At 38.7% G+C, this 18,931-nt stretch overlaps 1 pseudogene; it reads left to right on the top strand.

The window, feature by feature from the left end:
* LOC131826530 (ethanolamine kinase 1-like) overlaps positions 1–18,332 on the top strand; it is a 52,907-nt pseudogene extending 34,575 nt beyond the window's left edge.
* Positions 18,333–18,931: the final 599 nt, after the last annotated feature.

Below are 18,931 nucleotides of genomic sequence, written 5' to 3' on the forward strand. Positions count from 1 at the left end.
GCTCTTATACAAAGACCAATTTTGTGCTCAGTTATTTTGTAGTCTTTTGAATAAAATGACTTTTTATGACTCTTTACAACTGTAAAATTGTTTACTTAAATTTATTTGTATTTACATGAGATTTTCTAACCAATATTTTGGTTATCACTATGTGCAGGACATACATATTAAAATCGTGGCAGCTTACAATGTCTTGGTAGACATTGGTCTCTACCTTCTATCCAAAGCATGAGTACTGTTTGCACTGTTCTTGAGAGATGATGAATTTTCAACCTTCATCTGGACAACAAGAAACTGTATATTTTAAGTTGATCTAATACATTGTTGATAATTTTAATTATTAGAAGTTATCTCTTTTACAGAATCCACGTTAAGGACTGGAATGTTATGCTAAAAGTGAAATGAGACCATTAAAAGCACTTATATTTTAAGATATGGACTCTGAAGTGTAGAGAATGAAAAATAGCTTTTAAAAGTCAGTCAAGAGGCCATTACAGATACACAAGGGAAAAAAAAAAAACTGATGGTGGTCTGGAGAAGTTTGACATAGGAATAGAAACTTTAGAAGTTTCTTAGGAGGCAGAAAAAAAAATATTTAGTGGTTGGTTAGATTTAGAGGAAAAGAAACAAAACAACCCTCAGGTTTCAGAGTGAGAGTAAGACCTTTAAGTGAAGGAAGAACTCAGAAAAGATGAGCAGAGTTGAGATCTCTTAACTGCATTTGTAATGACTACGGGGCATCTATAAAGCTCAGATAAGACATCCAGACTTAGGGGCACCTGGTTGGCTCAGTGGGTTAAAGCCTCTGCCTGCAGCTCAGGTCATGATCTCAGGATCCTGGGATTGAGCCCTGCATCGGCCTCTCTGCTTGGCAGGGAGCCTGCTTCCCTTCCTCTTTCTCTGCCTGCCTCTCTGCCTACTTGTGGCCTCTCTCTCTGTCAAATAAATAAATAAAATCTTAAAAAAAATAAAAAAGAAATCCAGACTTAAACATATATTTTCAGAATCTTAAAAATGAAAACATAATTGAAACCATAAAAGTAGATGACATTGCAATTCAATAAAAAGACAAATAACCCAATTTAAAAATAGGCAAAGAATATGAACAGACATTTCTCCAAAGATGAAATACAAGTGACCAATAGGTACATAAAAAGATGTTCAACATCAATAGACATTAGGGCAAGGCAAAGAAAAAAGAAAAAGAAGAAATTGAGAGAAAAAAGATAGCATTTCACCCTTACAAGTGTGGTTATAGTAAAAAGAGAGATAATAACAAAAGTTAGCAAGAATGTGGAGAAACTGGAACCCTCATATGCTGGTGCCAAATTCTGGAAAATGGTTTGGAAATTCCTCAGAAAGTTAAATATAGCAATTCCACTCCTAGATATATACTCAAGAGAAATACAAAAATATGTCCACATGAATGTCGCGAATTGAGGGTAAGAGGATGGTGAAAAGAAATTAAGAGACAAGAGATGGGGGCAGGAGGAGCACCAAGGAGGATGTCCAATAGCGCGATTTTATTCAAGGCTGCGAGGCATTATATAGCTAACAGAAACAATCATAAGAAAGTATCTATTTTTAGCTGATTACTAAAGAGTTTGTAACATGCACAGAAAATCCTTCAAGCTTTCCCATTATCTATTTCCCAAGCACCAATAGCAGACCTTCTAGTGCCAGATGTACTGACTTCAAGGCCACTCAAGACACAGTTTGTGTAAGCACAGCACAGTCTTACAGTGGTGTAGTCTATAGCCTGTGCAAGGACAGCAAGGACCAGCCAAGAATTTCTGACCCCGGCCAAGTCGTCTCTATCTGACTAGCAAATGTGTGGGAAGTCATGTAGGCGAGCGCACAACACATAGCACAGACCCTTTCTCAGTGCTACTCGACTTTATCAACCTAAGCCTTTTGTTCGGCTATTTAGCCTTTAAAGGAGGCACAAGTCAGGGCGTGGTTTGATCCTCATCTCAAGGCTTAACGTGGCCTCCCACACATGAAAACTTGCACACAAAGCTTCACAGCAGCATTATTTATAATAGCCAAAAAGTAGAAACAACCTAACGTTTATCAGCTGATAACTGGAGACATAAAATGCAGTACATCAATACAGCAGAATCTTATTCAGCAATAAAAGGACAGTAGTACTGACACATGCTATAGCATAGATGAACTTTGAAAACATTATGCTAAGTAAAACGAGATAGTCACAAAAGACCAGTTATCATATGATTCCACTTATATGAAATGTCCAGAATAGGAGAAGCAGAAAGTCGTAGTTGGTTATGCTGATGTGAAGTGGGAGAAATGAGGAGTAAGTGCTAGTGGATACAGAATCCCTTTTGCAAGTGATGAAAAATGTTTTGAGATTGATTGTCTGATGGTTGCACCATGCTGTGAATATGCGAAAACCACTGAATTGTATGCCTCAAGGGGATGAATTGTGTAATATGTCAATTATATATCAATTTCTAAATTTATTTCTTTTTACTTTTATTTCTTTTTATTTAATTCCAGTATAGTTAAAATACAGTGTTTCTATGATTCACCAGTTCTAAATATTACTCAGTGCTCACTGTGGTAGGTGCACTCCTAATCCCCTTCACCTAGTCCACCCATCCCCCACCAACCTCTCCTCTGGTAACCACTTGTTCATTATCTCTAGTCAAGAGTCTGGTTTCCTTAATTTGTCTCTTTTTTTCTTTGTTCATTTTTGTTGTTTTTTTAAATTCCACATATGAGTGAAATTACATAAGATTTGTCTTTCTCTGACTGACTTATTTCACTTAGCATTATATTCTCTAGATCCATTCGTGTTGTTACAAATAGCAAGATATTCTTTTTTATGGCAGATATATATATATATATATATATATATATATATATATATATATATACTATCTCACTATGGCTGATATCTAACCTCTCTATATATAGATATAGATATATATCACTTCCTCTTTATCCATTCATCAATAGACACTTGTGTTACTTCCATATCTTGACTATTGGAAGTAATACTGCAATAAACAAAGGGTTGCATATATTTTTTTGAATTACTGCTTTCATATTCTTTGGGTAAATACCTGGTTGTGGAATTAATGAATCATATGGCAGTTCAATTTATAATTTTTTGTGGAAACTTCATATTGTTTTCGACAGTGGTTACGCCAGTTTGCATTCCCACCAACAGTGCAAGAGGTTCCTTTTTCTCCATATCCTCACCAACACTTGTTATTTCTTGTCTTTTTGATACTAGACATTCTGACTGGTGTAAGGTAATATCTCATTGTGGTTTTGATTTGCATTTCCATGATGATAAATGATGTTGAGTATTCTTTTTTAAGATTTTATTTATTTATTTGACAGGGAGAGAGATCACAAGTAGGCAGAGAGGCAGGCAGAGAGAGTGGGGAAGCAGGCTCCCTGCTCAGCAGAGAGCCTGATGTGGTGCATGATCCCAGGACCCTGAGACGGTGACCTGAGCCAAAGGCAGAGGCTTAACCCACTGAGCCACCCAGACACCCCTCAATTTTATTTTAAATGAATGAGATTTCTCATAGAAAATATACAAAGTAAAACAATAGAGAAGCCCTAGGGCATACCACTGCAAGACAGTGATATTTAAGAAATAGAAGCAAGGGGAGCCCACAATAGAGACTAAGCAGAGTCGATTAAGAAACTAGGGTAGTGGTTGGGGGGGTGTAGTAGCTGTCAGTAGTGTGCTAAAGCCAGCTCTGGGAAAGTCACTTTTAAATACTCAAGATGGTAGGAGTACTTAAGGCCTTGGACATATTTACACCAAAGAAATTGACAATACTACAAAGCAGGGCTTTATTTTTCAGAGAACGGGTTTACTATCATTCCACCAGTTACTACGTAAGAGGTGCTGAAGTACCAAGTATCATTTGAATCATTTTACATACATTCACTTAATGACTCCTCACACCTACCCTAAGAGAAAGGTCCTGTTGTTATCTCCACTTTAACTGTTAGGAAACTGAATCCTAAAGATGTTTAGAGACTCACCCAAGGTCAGGCAGCTAATCAGTGTCAGAGCCAAAAGTTGAGAACAGACAGTCTGGCTCCAGAGACCTGAAAAACAGGGAAAATGGCGTGTCTTGTATGCCAAGGGGTGACAGTGCTTCCAGAGAAGGGTAATCATTGAGAGTGTCAGGTGCTGCTAAAGGTCATATAATTGAATAAGTACTTACGTTTCCACTGGATTTAGCAAAAGATGAGTCATTGGTGACCTTGGCAAGAGCATTTTCAGTGGAATGAAAAGACGTATGCCCCTGTTAAGTGAGAAAGGATGAAAGATTTAAAACTCGTGTTGTCTCTTCAATGACTTTTTTTTTTTTTTTTGAATTGTCAGCATTCCCTGATCAGAGTGAAGGCACAGTAAAGAAAGACAAAAAGAGCAAGGACCCCAGTGATACTAGAGAAATCACTATTACTGGCAAGAAAAGTGAAATGGGCAGAGACAAAACTGGTCTCCGAACTTTTAGTTTTCATGAGCAATGCATTCATAATGAGAAACCAGCATTAAAGATACAAGGAACAATTTGAGCACATGTTTGAAATCAAAATTACCAGGCCTTTAAAGTGAGACTATTTGCTGTAGGTTTCTGAAAATATATTTTATCCGCTGTCTTTGGTAAAAATCTGTATTTTTGTCAATATATAGATAGAGATGTTTAATTTACTCATTTTTAAAAGAAAAAGTATACTAATCCTTGTTTCTAGTGTGCACCCAAGTCCTTGCATTGTAGTCTTGTTCCCAAATTAAATTAAAATTTCCATGTGCCAATAACAGCAACCACAAATGAAAGGGAAAAAAAGGAATGCCTATGGAAATGTATGAAATTAATTATGTCGTGTGTGTGTGTGTGTGTGTGTGTGTGTGAACAATGATGCTGAAACAGAAATCGTAAGATCTTAGAACTCTGATAGGCAAAACTTCAGATACTATTTATGTAGCATGTATTAGTCCTTCAGCAACCTTCATTTTCATTTTCTTTTGTTTACTCATACCACTATTGGAAATACCATATCCAAGGGCAAATAATCTGAAATGCCCAAAATAAGTTTTTAACAAAAAAAAAAAAAAAAAAAACAGTAAAAATTTGCAGGTATAAATACGCTGGATATTCTCCTTTAACCCACAAGATGTTGCCCGCATTTTCTCCAGCCTGCTCTGTGCTAGGGGAGGCTGACCTGTTTAGACTGCATGAACAGATCCCTTCTGCTCTGGCTTCCAGTTGTGTTTAGCCAATGAGAGGCACAGGCAGGAGAACAATCAGATGGGAGAAGAGTATAGCTGGGATATTTACAGCCCTGAATCCACTTATTTCTGTGCTGTTTTTCTTTTTTTCTTTTTTTTTAAGATTTTATTTATTCATTTGACAGAGATCACAAGTAGGCAGAGAGGCAGGCAGGCAGAGAGAGAGAGGAGGAAGCAGGCTCCCCGCCAAGCAGAGAGCCCGACGCGGAACTCGATCCCAGGACCCTGAGATCATGACCTGAGCCGAAGGCAGCGGCCTAACCCACTGAGCCACCCAGGCGCCCCTGTGCTGTTTTTCTATGCCCCTTGACCCAAGGCCTTAACTCCAGAGAGGCAGCACATTCCATTCAGCAACTCCAATATTCTTTCCCTCCACGTGCATTATTGCTACCTATGGGCAATGACACTATCCCTTGCTTGTTTCCCTAAATCCTGCCCATATCATTATAAATTATGCCTCTATAAAAATCATCTAGTGAGAATACAGAGCAATAGGAACCCTCATTCATTGGTGGTGGAATGGAATGTGGTACAGCCACTTCAAAACATAGCTTGGCAGTTTTATGCAAAACTAAACATAATCTTATCATACAATCTAGCAATCACACTTCTAGGTACTTACTCAACTGACCTGAAAATTTATGTCTAGACAAAAACCTGCACATGAATGCTTATTGCAGCTTTATTTATATTCACCAAAAACTATACGTAATCGAGATGTTCTTCAATAGATAAATGGATAAATGCACTATGGTTTATTCTTATAATGGAATGTTACTCAGCAATAAAAAGAAATGAACTATCAAGTCACCATAAAAACATGGAGGAATTTTAAATACACATTGTGAAGTGAGAGAAACCAATCTGGAAATGCTGCATATGATCTGATCTCAATTATATGATTACATAATATTCTGGAAAAGACAAAACTGTAGAGAGAGTAACACAATCACTGCTTGCCAGCATAGGTGAATTACAGAGGATTTTAGGGCAGTGAAGCTATTCTGGTATGTTACTCTAATGGTGGGTACATTATATCATGCATTTGTCATAACGCCATAGAACTTAAAACACAAAGAGTAAACTTTAATATATGCCAATCTTTTTTAAGATTTTATTTATTTATTTGACAAACCAAGACCACAAGTAGTCAGAGAGGCAGGCAGAGAGAGAGGAGGAAGCAGGTCCCCCACTGAGCAGAGAGCCTATTGCGGGGCTGGATCCCAGGACCCCGGGACCATGACCTGAGCCAAAGGCAGAGGCTTTAACCCACCGAGCCGCCCAGGCGCCCCAATGTGTGCCAATTTTAAAGCATTATTTAGGTCAGGGGAATGCTAGGATGGAATGCAGAGAATCTAACTGTATTACAAATGTATAAAACGGGCTCAGTGTAAGAGGATACAACAGAATGTTTATCACCTCACTCACTTTGGAAATGAGTTAAATCTGTAAGACTAAAGGCAAAAGAAACTGCACATAAGCACTATACTTTTTTTTTTTAAGATTGTACTTATTTATTTGACAGGGAGAGAGAAAGAGCACAAGCAGGGGAAGTGGCAGGCAGAGGGAGAGGCAGGCTCCACACTCAGCAGGGAGCCCAGTGCAGCACTTGATCCCAGGACCATCGGATCATGACCTGAGCCAAAGGCAGACACTTAACCAACTGAGCCACCCAGGTGCCCAGCACTACACTGTTTTTGATAAAGTTGTTTTCTACAGGAGTAAGGTTAACAATTAAATACTCCAATGTATATATCATGTCATTGAACAATTAAGAAAATGGTGGGTGGATGGTCGGACCCAGGTTTCTCACTGCTGGAATACAAGTTTACACACAGGCAAGGGGAGAAGTCCAGAATAATCCATGTGGTAATGAGTCAGAGTTGCAGACATCAGTATGAACTCACATTTAGCTTAATAGAGATATTTACATATAGAGATTGCTATGAACATGAATATATACATGAGTTAGTATACACGCCTATATTTCCCCGTCCTGACAGCTGAGAGAGTCAGACAGCAATGATATTCCAGTAACAGTGAGCACACCAGTGCCCAGATTTGGTTTCTAATATTATTCTCCAATAAAAGGAATCAGGGGTCCTTGAAGAAATGGCTGATTCTAATACTGGGACCAGAAATATATAAGATGAGCCTGGGACATCTTAAATGTCAGAAAGTAAAGAAGTATTTTTAAAATTTCTACATCAATGCACTTGTTAAAAGAACATAGGAGTCAACTGAAAAAGCTCCAATGACCAAAGCTGGAAACAAAGAATAATATATATATCCATTAGTCCATACTAACAACAACAACAAAAAAAAAACCTTAATAAGGCTAAAAGACAAATCCCCTTGCAGAAGAAGTCTAAATAATGTATAGAGATACACATCCCTCGAGAGGGGAATAAATCCCTGCTCTTCCACAGTGGGCTGTACCTAGTGACTTTTTTACCAGTAAATGCATTATGGAAAGGGTGGGGGAGAGTCACTTTACAGTGGAGGAACCTGACAAATAGGACTTCAGCCAGGTGATTGAGGTCAACACCAACAATGATAAATCAAGCTAACATATGCACCGTTAATATGACAAAATGAAAATGGCCCTTCACCCATGACCTTCTCAAAACCCATAGCCTAATCATAAAAAAGTCATAAAAATTCCATTAGAGTGGCATTCTACAACATACCTGACCAGTTTTCTTCAAATTGTCAAAGTCATGAAAAAGGATGTCTGAGGAACCAACACAGCCAAGAGATGCCTAAGGGGATCTGACTACTCAATACAACGTATCCTGCTTGGGATCCTGAAACAGAAAAGGACATTTCATGAAAACTAAGGGAGTCTGAATAAACTATGGGCTTTAGTTAATAGCAAAGTATCAATATTGGTTCATTGATTGCAACAAATGTACCACACTGAGGTGAGATGTCACTAAGAGAAACTGGTTGAGAAGGTAGATAAGAACTGTCTGTACTATCAGCCAATTTTAATTTTTTTTTATTTATTTATTTATTTGACAGAGAGAGAGAGAGAGATCACAAGCAGGCAGAGAGGCAGGCAGAGAGAGAAGGGGGAAGCAAGCTCCTTGCTGAGCAGAGAGCCCAATGTGGGGCTTGATCTCAGGACCCTGGGAATATGACCTGAGCCGAAGGCTTAATCCACTGAGTCACCCAGGTGCCCCTCTCAGCTAGTTTTTATGTAAATCCAAAACTGTTCTAAAAAATGAAGTCTATTTTTCAAAAATCTCCTCAATTACCCAGTTTAATTGTACAGTTTTCTTGGTAGGATACTGATTGATAATCCAAATGTCTAACCAGAAGAGAATGGTTAAGAAAATACTGTTTCTCTTAACTAGATATAGCATTATACACCTGTTAAAAAATCTTTTAATGTAGGGCACCTGGATGGCTCAGTGGGTTAAAACTCTGCCTTCGGCTCAGGTCATGATCTCAGGGCCCAGGGATCGAGCCCCACTTCGGACTCTCTGCTCAGTGGGGAGCCTGCTTCCTTCTTTCTCTCTCTGCCTGCCTCTCTGCCTACCTGTGATCTCTCTCTCTGTCAAATAAATAAATAAAATCTTTAAAAAAATATTTTAATGTAAAATATAAAGGGAAATGTTTAAGTTATATGGAGTAAATATTTGAAAAGCAGAATACATCATTTCATCTGTGTCATGTTTGCCAACTGGGTTTATTTTTAACTTGAAAGAAGAAAAAGACTAGGACTGGCATCAGTATGTGAAGAGCACTTATGAGTAGTAGAAAATAATTTTTCTGCTACTGTCCATTCTACTTCTTTCTGTTTTCCAAATTTCTATCATTATATACTATCTCTGCAATGAAAAAAACAATAACATACTTGAAAGATTTGATAAAGTTTTATACTTAATTATATTTCATGGCTTACCTGTTATTTTAATTTTAGAATTTCAGAATTCTGGCATAGTTATAAAATTCAAAATGTTGGTTATTTGCTGTATGGTTATGGGCTGAATAGTGTTCCTCTAGAATTCATATGTCAAAGTCCTAAGTTTTGGTACCTCAGAACACTATTGTATTTTTAGAGAGATTATTAAAGAGTTATTTAAGTTAAAATGAGATCAAAAGGGTGGACCCTGATCCAATCTGACTGGCACCCTTATAAAAGGAGGAGATTAAGACAGACAGACAGAGGCACCTAGGTGGCTCAGTTGCTTAAGTGTCTGCCTTTGGCCTGGGTTATGATCCTGAGGTCCTGGGGCTGAGCCCCATATGGAGACCCTGTCAGGCCCCAAGTCAGGCTCCCTGCTTGGTGGGGAGTCTGGTATCCCTCTCCTTCTGTCCTTCCCTATGCTCATGCTCTCTCTCTAAAATAAAAAATAAGGAGGAGTCAAGATGGCGGAGAAGTAGCAAGCTGAGACTGCTTCAGCTAGCCGGAGATCAGCTAGATAGCTTGTCTAAAGATTGCAAACACCTGAAAATCCATCGGCAGATCGAAGAGAAGAAGAACAGCAATTCTGGAAACAGAAAAACAACCACTTTCTGAAAGGTAGGACCGGCGGAGAAGTGAATCCAAAGCGACGGGAAGATAGACCCCGGGGGGAGGGGCCGGCTCCCGGCAAGCGGCGGAGCAACCGCGCACAAAATCAGGACTTTTAAAAGTCTGTTCCGCTGAGGGACATCGCTCCAGAGGCTAAACCGGGGCGAAGCCCACGCGGGGTCAGCGTGGCCTCAGGTCCCGCAGGGTCACAGAAGGATCGGGGGTGTCTGAGTGTCGCAGAGCTTGCGGGTATTGGAACGGGAAAGCCGGCTACAGAGACAGAGCCGACAGTAAGCTCGCAGCTCCGTGTTACCTTGAACCGGTCGCAGGCTCGGTGAGCTCGGAGCGCGGCCGGAGGTCAGGCAGACGGGAGTAACTGGGCGCTGTTCTCTGAGGGCGCACTGAGGAGTGGGGCCCTGGGCTCTCGGCTCCTCCGGGCCGGAGACCAGGAGGCCGCCATTTGTATTCCCGTCCTCTGGAACTCTACGGAAAGCGCTCAGGGAACAAAAGCTCCTGAAAGCAAACCCGAGCGGATTGCTCACCCCGGCCCCGGGTAAGGGCGGTGTAATTCCGCCTGGGGCAAAGACACTTGAGAATCACTACAACAGGCCCCTCCCCCAGAAGATCAACAAGAAATCCAGCCGAGACCAAGTTCACCTACCAAGGAGTGCGGTTTCAATACCAAGGAGAGCAGCAGAATTCCAGAGGAGGAGAAAGCCAAGCACGGAACTCATGGCTTTTTTCCTGTGATTTTTTTTAGTCTTGCAGTTAATTTAATTTTTTCTTTTTCATTTTTTTTTTTTCTCGCCTTCGGGTAAAATTTTTTTTTTTTTTAACTGTTACCTTTTTCTTTTTTAACGATTTTTTACTAGTTTATCTAATATATATATATATTTTTTTACATTTTTCTTAGGTGTTTTCTTTTTTAAAAAAAATTCTTTTCTTTTTTTTTTTTTTTTTTCTTTTTTCTTTCTTCCTTTTTGAACCTCTTTTTATCCCCTTTCTCCCCACTCACGATTTTGGATCTCTTCTAATTTGGCTAAAGCATATTTTCCTGGGGTTGTTGCCACCCTTTTAGTATTTTACTTGCCCCTTCATTTACTCTTATCTGGACAAAATGACAAGACGTAAAAATTCACCACAAAAAAAAGAACAAGAGGCAGTACCGAAGGCTAGGGACCTAATCAATACAGACATCGGTAATATGTCAGATCTAGAGTTCAGAATGACAATTCTCAAGGTTCTAGCCGGGCTCAAAAAAGGCATGGAAGATATTAGAGAAACCCTCTCGAGAGATATAAAAGCCCTTTCTGGAGAAATAAAAGAACTAAAATCTAACCAAGTTGAAATCAAAAAAGCTATTAATGAGGTGCAATCAAAAATGGAGGCTCTCACTGCTAGGATAAATGAGGCAGAAGAAAGAATTAGTGATATAGAAGACCAAATGACAGAGAATAAAGAAGCTGATCAAAAGAGGGACAAACAGCTACTGGACCACGAGGGGAGAATTCGAGAAATAAGTGACACCATAAGACGAAACAACATTAGAATAATTGGGATTCCAGAAGAAGAAGAAAGTGAGAGGGGAGCAGAAGGTATACTGGAGAGAATTATTGGGGAGAATTTCCCCAATATGGCAAAGGGAACAAGCATCAAAATTCAGGAGGTTCAGAGAATGCCCCTCAAAATAAATAAGAATAGGCCCACACCCCGTCACATAATAGTAAAATTTACAAGTCTCAATGACAAAGAGAAAATCCTGAAAGCAGCCCGGGAAAAGAAGTCTGTAACATACAATGGTAAAAATATTAGATTGGCAGCTGACTTATCCACAGAGACCTGGCAGGCCAGAAAGAGCTGGCATGATATTTTCAGAGCACTAAACGAGAAAAACATGCAGCCAAGAATACTATATCCAGCTAGGCTATCATTGAAAATAGAAGGAGAGATTAAAAGCTTCCAGGACAAACAACAACTGAAAGAATTTGCAAACACCAAACCAGCTCTACAGGAAATCTTGAAAGGGGTCCTCTAAGCAAAGAGAGAGCCTACAAGTGGTAGATCAGAAAGGAACAGAGACCATATACAGTAACAGTCACCTTACAGGCAATACAATGGCACTAAATTCATATCTCTCAATAGTTACCCTGAATGTGAATGGGCTAAATGCCCCTGTCAAAAGACACAGGGTATCAGAATGGATAAAAAAACAAAACCCATCTATATGTTGCCTCCAAGAAACACATTTTAAGCCCGAAGACACCTCCAGATTTAAAGTGAGGGGGTGGAAAAGAATTTACCATGCTAATGGACATCAGAAGAAAGCAGGAGTGGCAATCCTTATATCAGATCAATTAGATTTTAAGCCAAAGACTGTAATAAGAGATGAGGAAGGACACTATATCATACTCAAAGGGTCTGTCCAACAAGAAGATTTAACAATTTTAAATATCTATACCCCCAACGTGGGAGCAGCCAACTATATAAACCAATTAATAACAAAATCAAAGAAACACATAAACAACAATACAATAATAGTAGGGGACTTTAATATTCCCCTCACTGAAATGGACAGGTCATCCAAGCAAAAGATCAGCAAGGAAATAAAGGCCTTAAATGACACACTGGACCAGATGGACATCACAGATATATTCAGAATATTTCATCCCAAAGCAACAGAATACACATTCTTCTCTAGTGCACATGGAACATTCTCCAGAATAGATCACATCCTCGGTCCTAAATCAGGACTCAACCGGTATCAAAAGATTGGGATCATTCCCTGCATATTTTCAGACCACAATGCTCTAAAGCTAGAACTCAACCACAAAAGGAAGTTTGGAAAGAACCCAAATACATGGAGACTAAACAGTATCCTTCTAAAGAATGAATGGGTCAACCGGGAAATTAAAGAAGAATTGAAAAAAATCATGGAAACAAATGATAATGAAAATACAACGGTTCAAAATCTGTGGGACACAACAAAGGCAGTCCTGAGAGGAAAATATATAGCGGTACAAGCCTTTCTCAAGAAACAAGAAAGGTCTCAGGTACACAACCTAACCCTACACCTAAAGGAGCTGGAGAAAGAACAAGAAAGAAACCCTAAGCCCAGCAGGAGAAGAGAAATCATAAAGATCAGAGCAGAAATCAATGAAATAGAAACCAAAAAAACAATAGAACAAATCAACGAAACTAGGAGCTGGTTCTTTGAAAGAATTAATAAAATTGATAAACCCCTGGCCCGACTTATCAAAAAGAAAAGAGAAAGGACCCAAATAAATAAAATCATGAATGAAAGAGGAGAGATCACAACTAACACCAAGGAAATACAAACTATTATAAGAACATACTATGAGCAACTCTACGGCAATAAATTTGACAATCTGGAAGAAATGGATGCATTCCTAGAAACATATAAACTACCACAACTGAACCATGAAGAAATAGAAAGCCTGAACAGACCCATAACCAGTAAGGAGATTGAAACAGTCATTAAAAATCTCCAAACAAACAAAAGCCCAGGGCCAGACGGCTTCCCGGGGGAATTCTACCAAACATTTAAAGAAGAACTAATTCCTATTCTCCTGAAACTGTTCCAAAAAATAGAAATGGAAGGAAAACTTCCAAACTCATTTTATGAGGCCAGCATCACCTTGATCCCAAAACCAGACAAGGATCCCACCAAAAAAGAGAGCTATAGACCGATATCCTTGATGAACACAGATGCGAAAATACTCAACAAAATACTAGCCAATCGGATTCAACAGTACATTAAAAAGATTATTCACCACGACCAAGTGGGATTTATACCAGGGCTGCAAGGTTGGTTCAACATCCGCAAATCAGTCAATGTGATACAACACATCAATAAAAGTAAGAACAAGAACCATATGATACTCTCAATAGATGCTGAAAAAGCATTTGACAAAGTACAACATCCCTTCCTGATCAAAACTCTTCAAAGTGTAGGGATAGAGGGCACATACCTCAATATCATCAAAGCCATCTATGAAAAACCCACCGCAAATATCATTCTCAATGGAGAAAAACTGAAAGCTTTTCCGCTAAGGTCAGGAACACGGCAGGGATGTCCATTATCACCACTGCTATTCAACATCGTACTAGAGGTCCTAGCCTCAGCAATCAGACAACAAAAGGAAATTAAAGGCATCCAAATCGGCAAAGAAGAAGTCAAATTATCACTCTTCGCAGATGATATGATACTATATGTGGAAAACCCAAAAGACTCCACTCCAAAACTGCTAGAACTTATACAGGAATTCAGTAAAGTGTCAGGATATAAAATCAATGCACAGAAATCAGTTGCATTTCTCTACACCAACAGCAAGACAGAAGAAAGAGATATTAAGGAGTCAATCCCATTTACAATTGCATCCAAAACCATAAGATACCTAGGAATAAACCTAACCAAAGAGACACAGAATCTATACTCAGAAAACTATAAAGTACTCATGAAAGAAATTGAGGAAGACACAAAGAAATGGAAAAATGTTCCATGCTCCTGGATTGGAAGAATAAATATTGTGAAAATGTCTATGCTACCTAAAGCAATCTACACATTTAATGCAATTCCTATCAAAGTACCATCCATCTTTTTCAAAGAAATGGAACAAATAATTCTAAAATTTATATGGAACCAGAAAAGACCTCGAATAGCCAAAGGGATATTGAAAAAGAAAGCCAACGTTGGTGGCATCACAATTCCGGACTTCAAGCTCTATTACAAAGCTGTCATCATCAAGACAGCATGGTACTGGCACAAAAACAGACACATAGATCAATGGAACAGAATAGAGAGCCCAGAAATAGACCCTCAACTCTATGGTCAACTAATCTTCGACAAAGCAGGAAAGAATGTCCAATGGAAAAAAGACAGCCTTTTCAATAAATGGTGCTGGGAAAATTGGACAGCCACATGCAGAAAAATGAAATTGGACCATTTCCTTACACCACACACAAAAATAGACTCAAAATGGATGAAGGACCTCAATGTACGAAAGGAATCCATCAAAATCCTTGAGGAGAACACGGGCAGCAACCTCTTCGACCTCAGCCGCAGCAACATCTTCCTAGGAACAACGCAAAAGGCAAGGGAAGCAAGGGAAAAAATGAACTACTGGGATTTCATCAAGATCAAAAGCTTTTGCACAGCAAAGGAAACAGTTAACAAAATCAAAAGACAACTGACAGAATGGGAGAAGATATTTGCAAACGACATATCAGATAAAGGACTAGTGTCCAGAATCTATAAAGAACTTAGCAAACTCAACACCCAAAGAACAAATAATCCAATCAAGAAATGGGCAGAAGACATGAACAGACATTTCTGCAAAGAAGACATCCAGATGGCCAACAGACACATGAAAAAGTGCTCCATATCACTCGGCATCAGGGAAATACAAATCAAAACCACAATGAGATATCACCTCACACCAGTCAGAATGGCTAAAATCAACAAGTCAGGAAATGACAGATGCTGGCGAGGATGCGGAGAAAGGGGAACCCTCCTACACTGTTGGTGGGAATGCAAGCTGGTGCAGCCACTCTGGAAAACAGCATGGAGGTTCCTCAAAATGTTGAAAATAGAACTGCCCTATGACCCAGCAATTGCACTATTGGGTATTTACCCTAAAGATACAAATGTAGTGATCCAAAGGGACACATGCACCCGAATGTTTATAGCAGCAATGTCCACAATAGCCAAACTATGGAAAGAACCTAGATGTCCATCAACAGATGAATGGATCAAGAAGATGTGGTATATATACACAATGGAATACTATGCAGCCATCAAAAGAAATGAAATCTTGCCATTTGCAACAACATGGATGGAACTAGAGCGTATCATGCTTAGCGAAATAAGTCAAGCAGAGAAAGACAACTATCATATGATCTCCCTGATATGAGGAAGTGGTGATGCAACATGGAGGCTTAAGTGGGTAGAAGAATAAATGAAACAAGATGGGATTGGGAGGGAGACAAACCATAAGTGACTCTTAATCTCACAAAACAAACTGAGGGTTGCCGGGGGGAGGGGGTTGGGGAGAAGGGGGTGGGATTATGGACATTGGGGAGGGTATGTGATTTGGTGAGTGCTGTGAAGTGTGTAAACCTGGTGATTCACAGACCTGGGGATAAAAATATATGTATATAAAAAATATATGTTTATAAAAAATAAAAAATTAAAAAAAAAAATAAATAAAAAAATAAAATAAAAAAAAAATAAAATAAAAAATAAATAAATAAAATCTTTAAAAAAAAAAAAAGACACAGACAGACAGGTACAGAGAAAAAACTATATGCTGACACAGACATAAGGCAAACACCTATAAGTCAAGGAGAGAGGCCTAGAAAAAAAAACACCTGTGCTGACATCCTGAATTTGGCCTTCTAGCTTCCAGAACTGTGAGAAAATGAATTTCTGTTGTTTAAACCTCCAGTCTGTGGTACTCTGTGATGACAACCTAAGTTAACAGAATGAAGCACTATTCAGCATGAATCTCATTTCTTTCTGCATCTTTTTCAACTAGCTCTATATTGTACGATTCAATAATTAGTTTCTAGGAATAACTATTTGTTCCTAAAAATAGTATCACTGTGAAAATAATTTGTTTTAATCTGATATTAGCTCAGTTGAAGACATTGGAAAAATAAGTTTTCATTGAAATTTGTTGATGCTAAAAATAATTGAATGGGCTCCGTGAAGATAAGTTATGTGGATAAGGTACAAATTCACACATATTCTCAAATAAAAACAAAATGAAACAAACAAACAAAAGCACACAGAGAGAGAAGTATGAGACCTGACATTGGTGGGTGAGAAGTATGAGACCTGATATTGGTGGGTGAGCATTAGAATCATTTGGGAAATTTCTTAATTTTTTAAATGGCCGATGCCTGGGTCTTGCTCCAAAAGCTCTGGTTTAAAGGCCTGGCATGTAGTTGGGTCACTGGAATGAATTGTAAAAGCACCTTCAATTTTAATGTGAAATTGGACCTGAGAACTTCTGCTTTGTATTAAGAAAATGCTACCTGAGTTTTCATCTGGGTGAGTGCCTAGCGAAGATTTTTTAAAAATTCTTCTCTTAGTTATAAAATCAATAAAAAACAAACTGAACAGTGGAAAACAAAGAATATCCTACCATCAGTAAAACCAGGGAAAAGCCACAACCTCAAAGCCTAAAATTTGAGGACAAAAGCACCTTTACTGATCTTATAAAGAGGGAATAAGAAGAACATTAACCAGCTTTGGAGCAGTGATTTGGAGTCAACTAAATTGTAAGGTGAGGTTCTAAATTGTAAATAACTAAACAGAAGGCATTAGGTGTATGGAGCCCCAGGAAGTCATAGGACAAAAGTGTCTACCAGCTAGTCAGCACGCATGGTGGATTTTGTCACTTTCTGTACAGTGATCTCTACTGTCTCCTGGACCGTGGACGTTACATCAATGGGCTCCCTAGAGGTGCTCAAGTTGAATATCATGATTCAGGATCCAGAGGCAAAGAGGGGCCAGGAGGGTCTCTGAACCACCTTCAACACCTGTGGCCACAGTGGGATTTCCAACCCCCCCACCCAGGAAGGGACCTGCACATTTTTATAGATGAAATCACAAATTTCCTGGCTGTTGTGTGGGTAATAAAATGGAAGATTCCGTCTCTGTGAGAAATTAATGGCGATAAGACTGACTTGTCAGTTGGTGAGATGAGAAAGTGAAGAGGTTTTGCGTGTTGCAAACTCATAACTGTATCCCTAGCTCACCTGTACCTTGTCATGTACTGTGCTATAAATTTATACAGAGGAAAACATTGGATCAGAAATGCATCTGCAACTCAGCCCTTTTCAGGTGACTAGCTCATCAGCTTACTAAAATCCATACTATTCATGTACACAATGGTCGGATTCCCAAATCTAATCTATGGCTACAGGTGGGAATATAGTTCTTTCTCATTCCTACAGCATTTGCAGATAAAGGCATTAATAAAATGTTCCTAAGTAATATACTTAGCCCTCAGTCTTCAGAAGGAGATCATTTATTTCAAGGAGAATCTTTCTAACCTGAAATTATGAGTTGTGCTTTGCCATAATGAGCTATTGTGTAAGAAAATCACCTACGTGAGAAGCAAGGTGACATACAGTTCATTGTAAAATTCTTAACACGGCTACCTGGTATGCGATATTAGAAATCACTTCAGTGAGTTTGTAGGCACAAGTGATGTAGACTGTATTCTCTATCCAGACAGGGAACCCCAGGGTCACTGGCTTCATGCTTACTTTGAAGCCTGCAAAGAAGATAAGGGCTTGTAGAGAGAAGATACTGAAAAGAAGGTAGAAATACTCTTTATTCAAGTTACTGGATTCTCATATCTTTTGGAATCATGGGCTCTGATTCAAGCCAAATACTCCACTATTGAGTGTGACTTCCCTGAGTATGCAACAGTTCATTTTCACAAAAACTTCAAAATGAAGCCTGTGGTCACTGTATTAAAAGTGCTTCAGTAAAGACATTTAATTATTCACAGGCAGCTAAGCAATTCCTGTATATCTTTTCTTAAGAAATTCTAAAAAGCCAGTATTAATTAAAATTCTGTTATTTCACTTGGTTACCTTGCTTTATAAATTATGGCCTAAATACAATCAATTTTTTAAAATAGATTGAATGATGTCAAGAAATATGCTTGCTGCCATCAGTATGTGGAAGCATGGAAATATGTTCAATCTGCAAAGAGCTGTGGAGATGTCAGTTTAATACTTTCTTTGATAATTTAATCTGTGTTATATGTGAATTATTATAAACTTAACATAACTGTGACTTTCCTCTGCTTATCTGTGTGTCGACTGTAAGCAATGAGAATGTTCTAGAATAATTTTTTAAAGTTTTACTTTAATTACTTTTAGTACACATTCTAGGTATTCATTGTAAACATTGTAATCTTAATGCACCATAAGTAAGATGTGTATTTATTCTTTTTAAATTAATTTATTTATTTGTGAGAGAGAGTTGGTGGAGGGGGAAGGGCAGTGGAAGGGGGAGAGAATCCTCAAGCAGACTACCCACTGAGCATGGAGCGCAACTTGAAGCTCAATCCCAGGACCCTGAG

Source organism: Mustela lutreola, chromosome 1 (genome assembly GCF_030435805.1).
Source record: "Mustela lutreola isolate mMusLut2 chromosome 1, mMusLut2.pri, whole genome shotgun sequence".
Taxonomy (NCBI): domain Eukaryota; kingdom Metazoa; phylum Chordata; class Mammalia; order Carnivora; family Mustelidae; genus Mustela; species Mustela lutreola.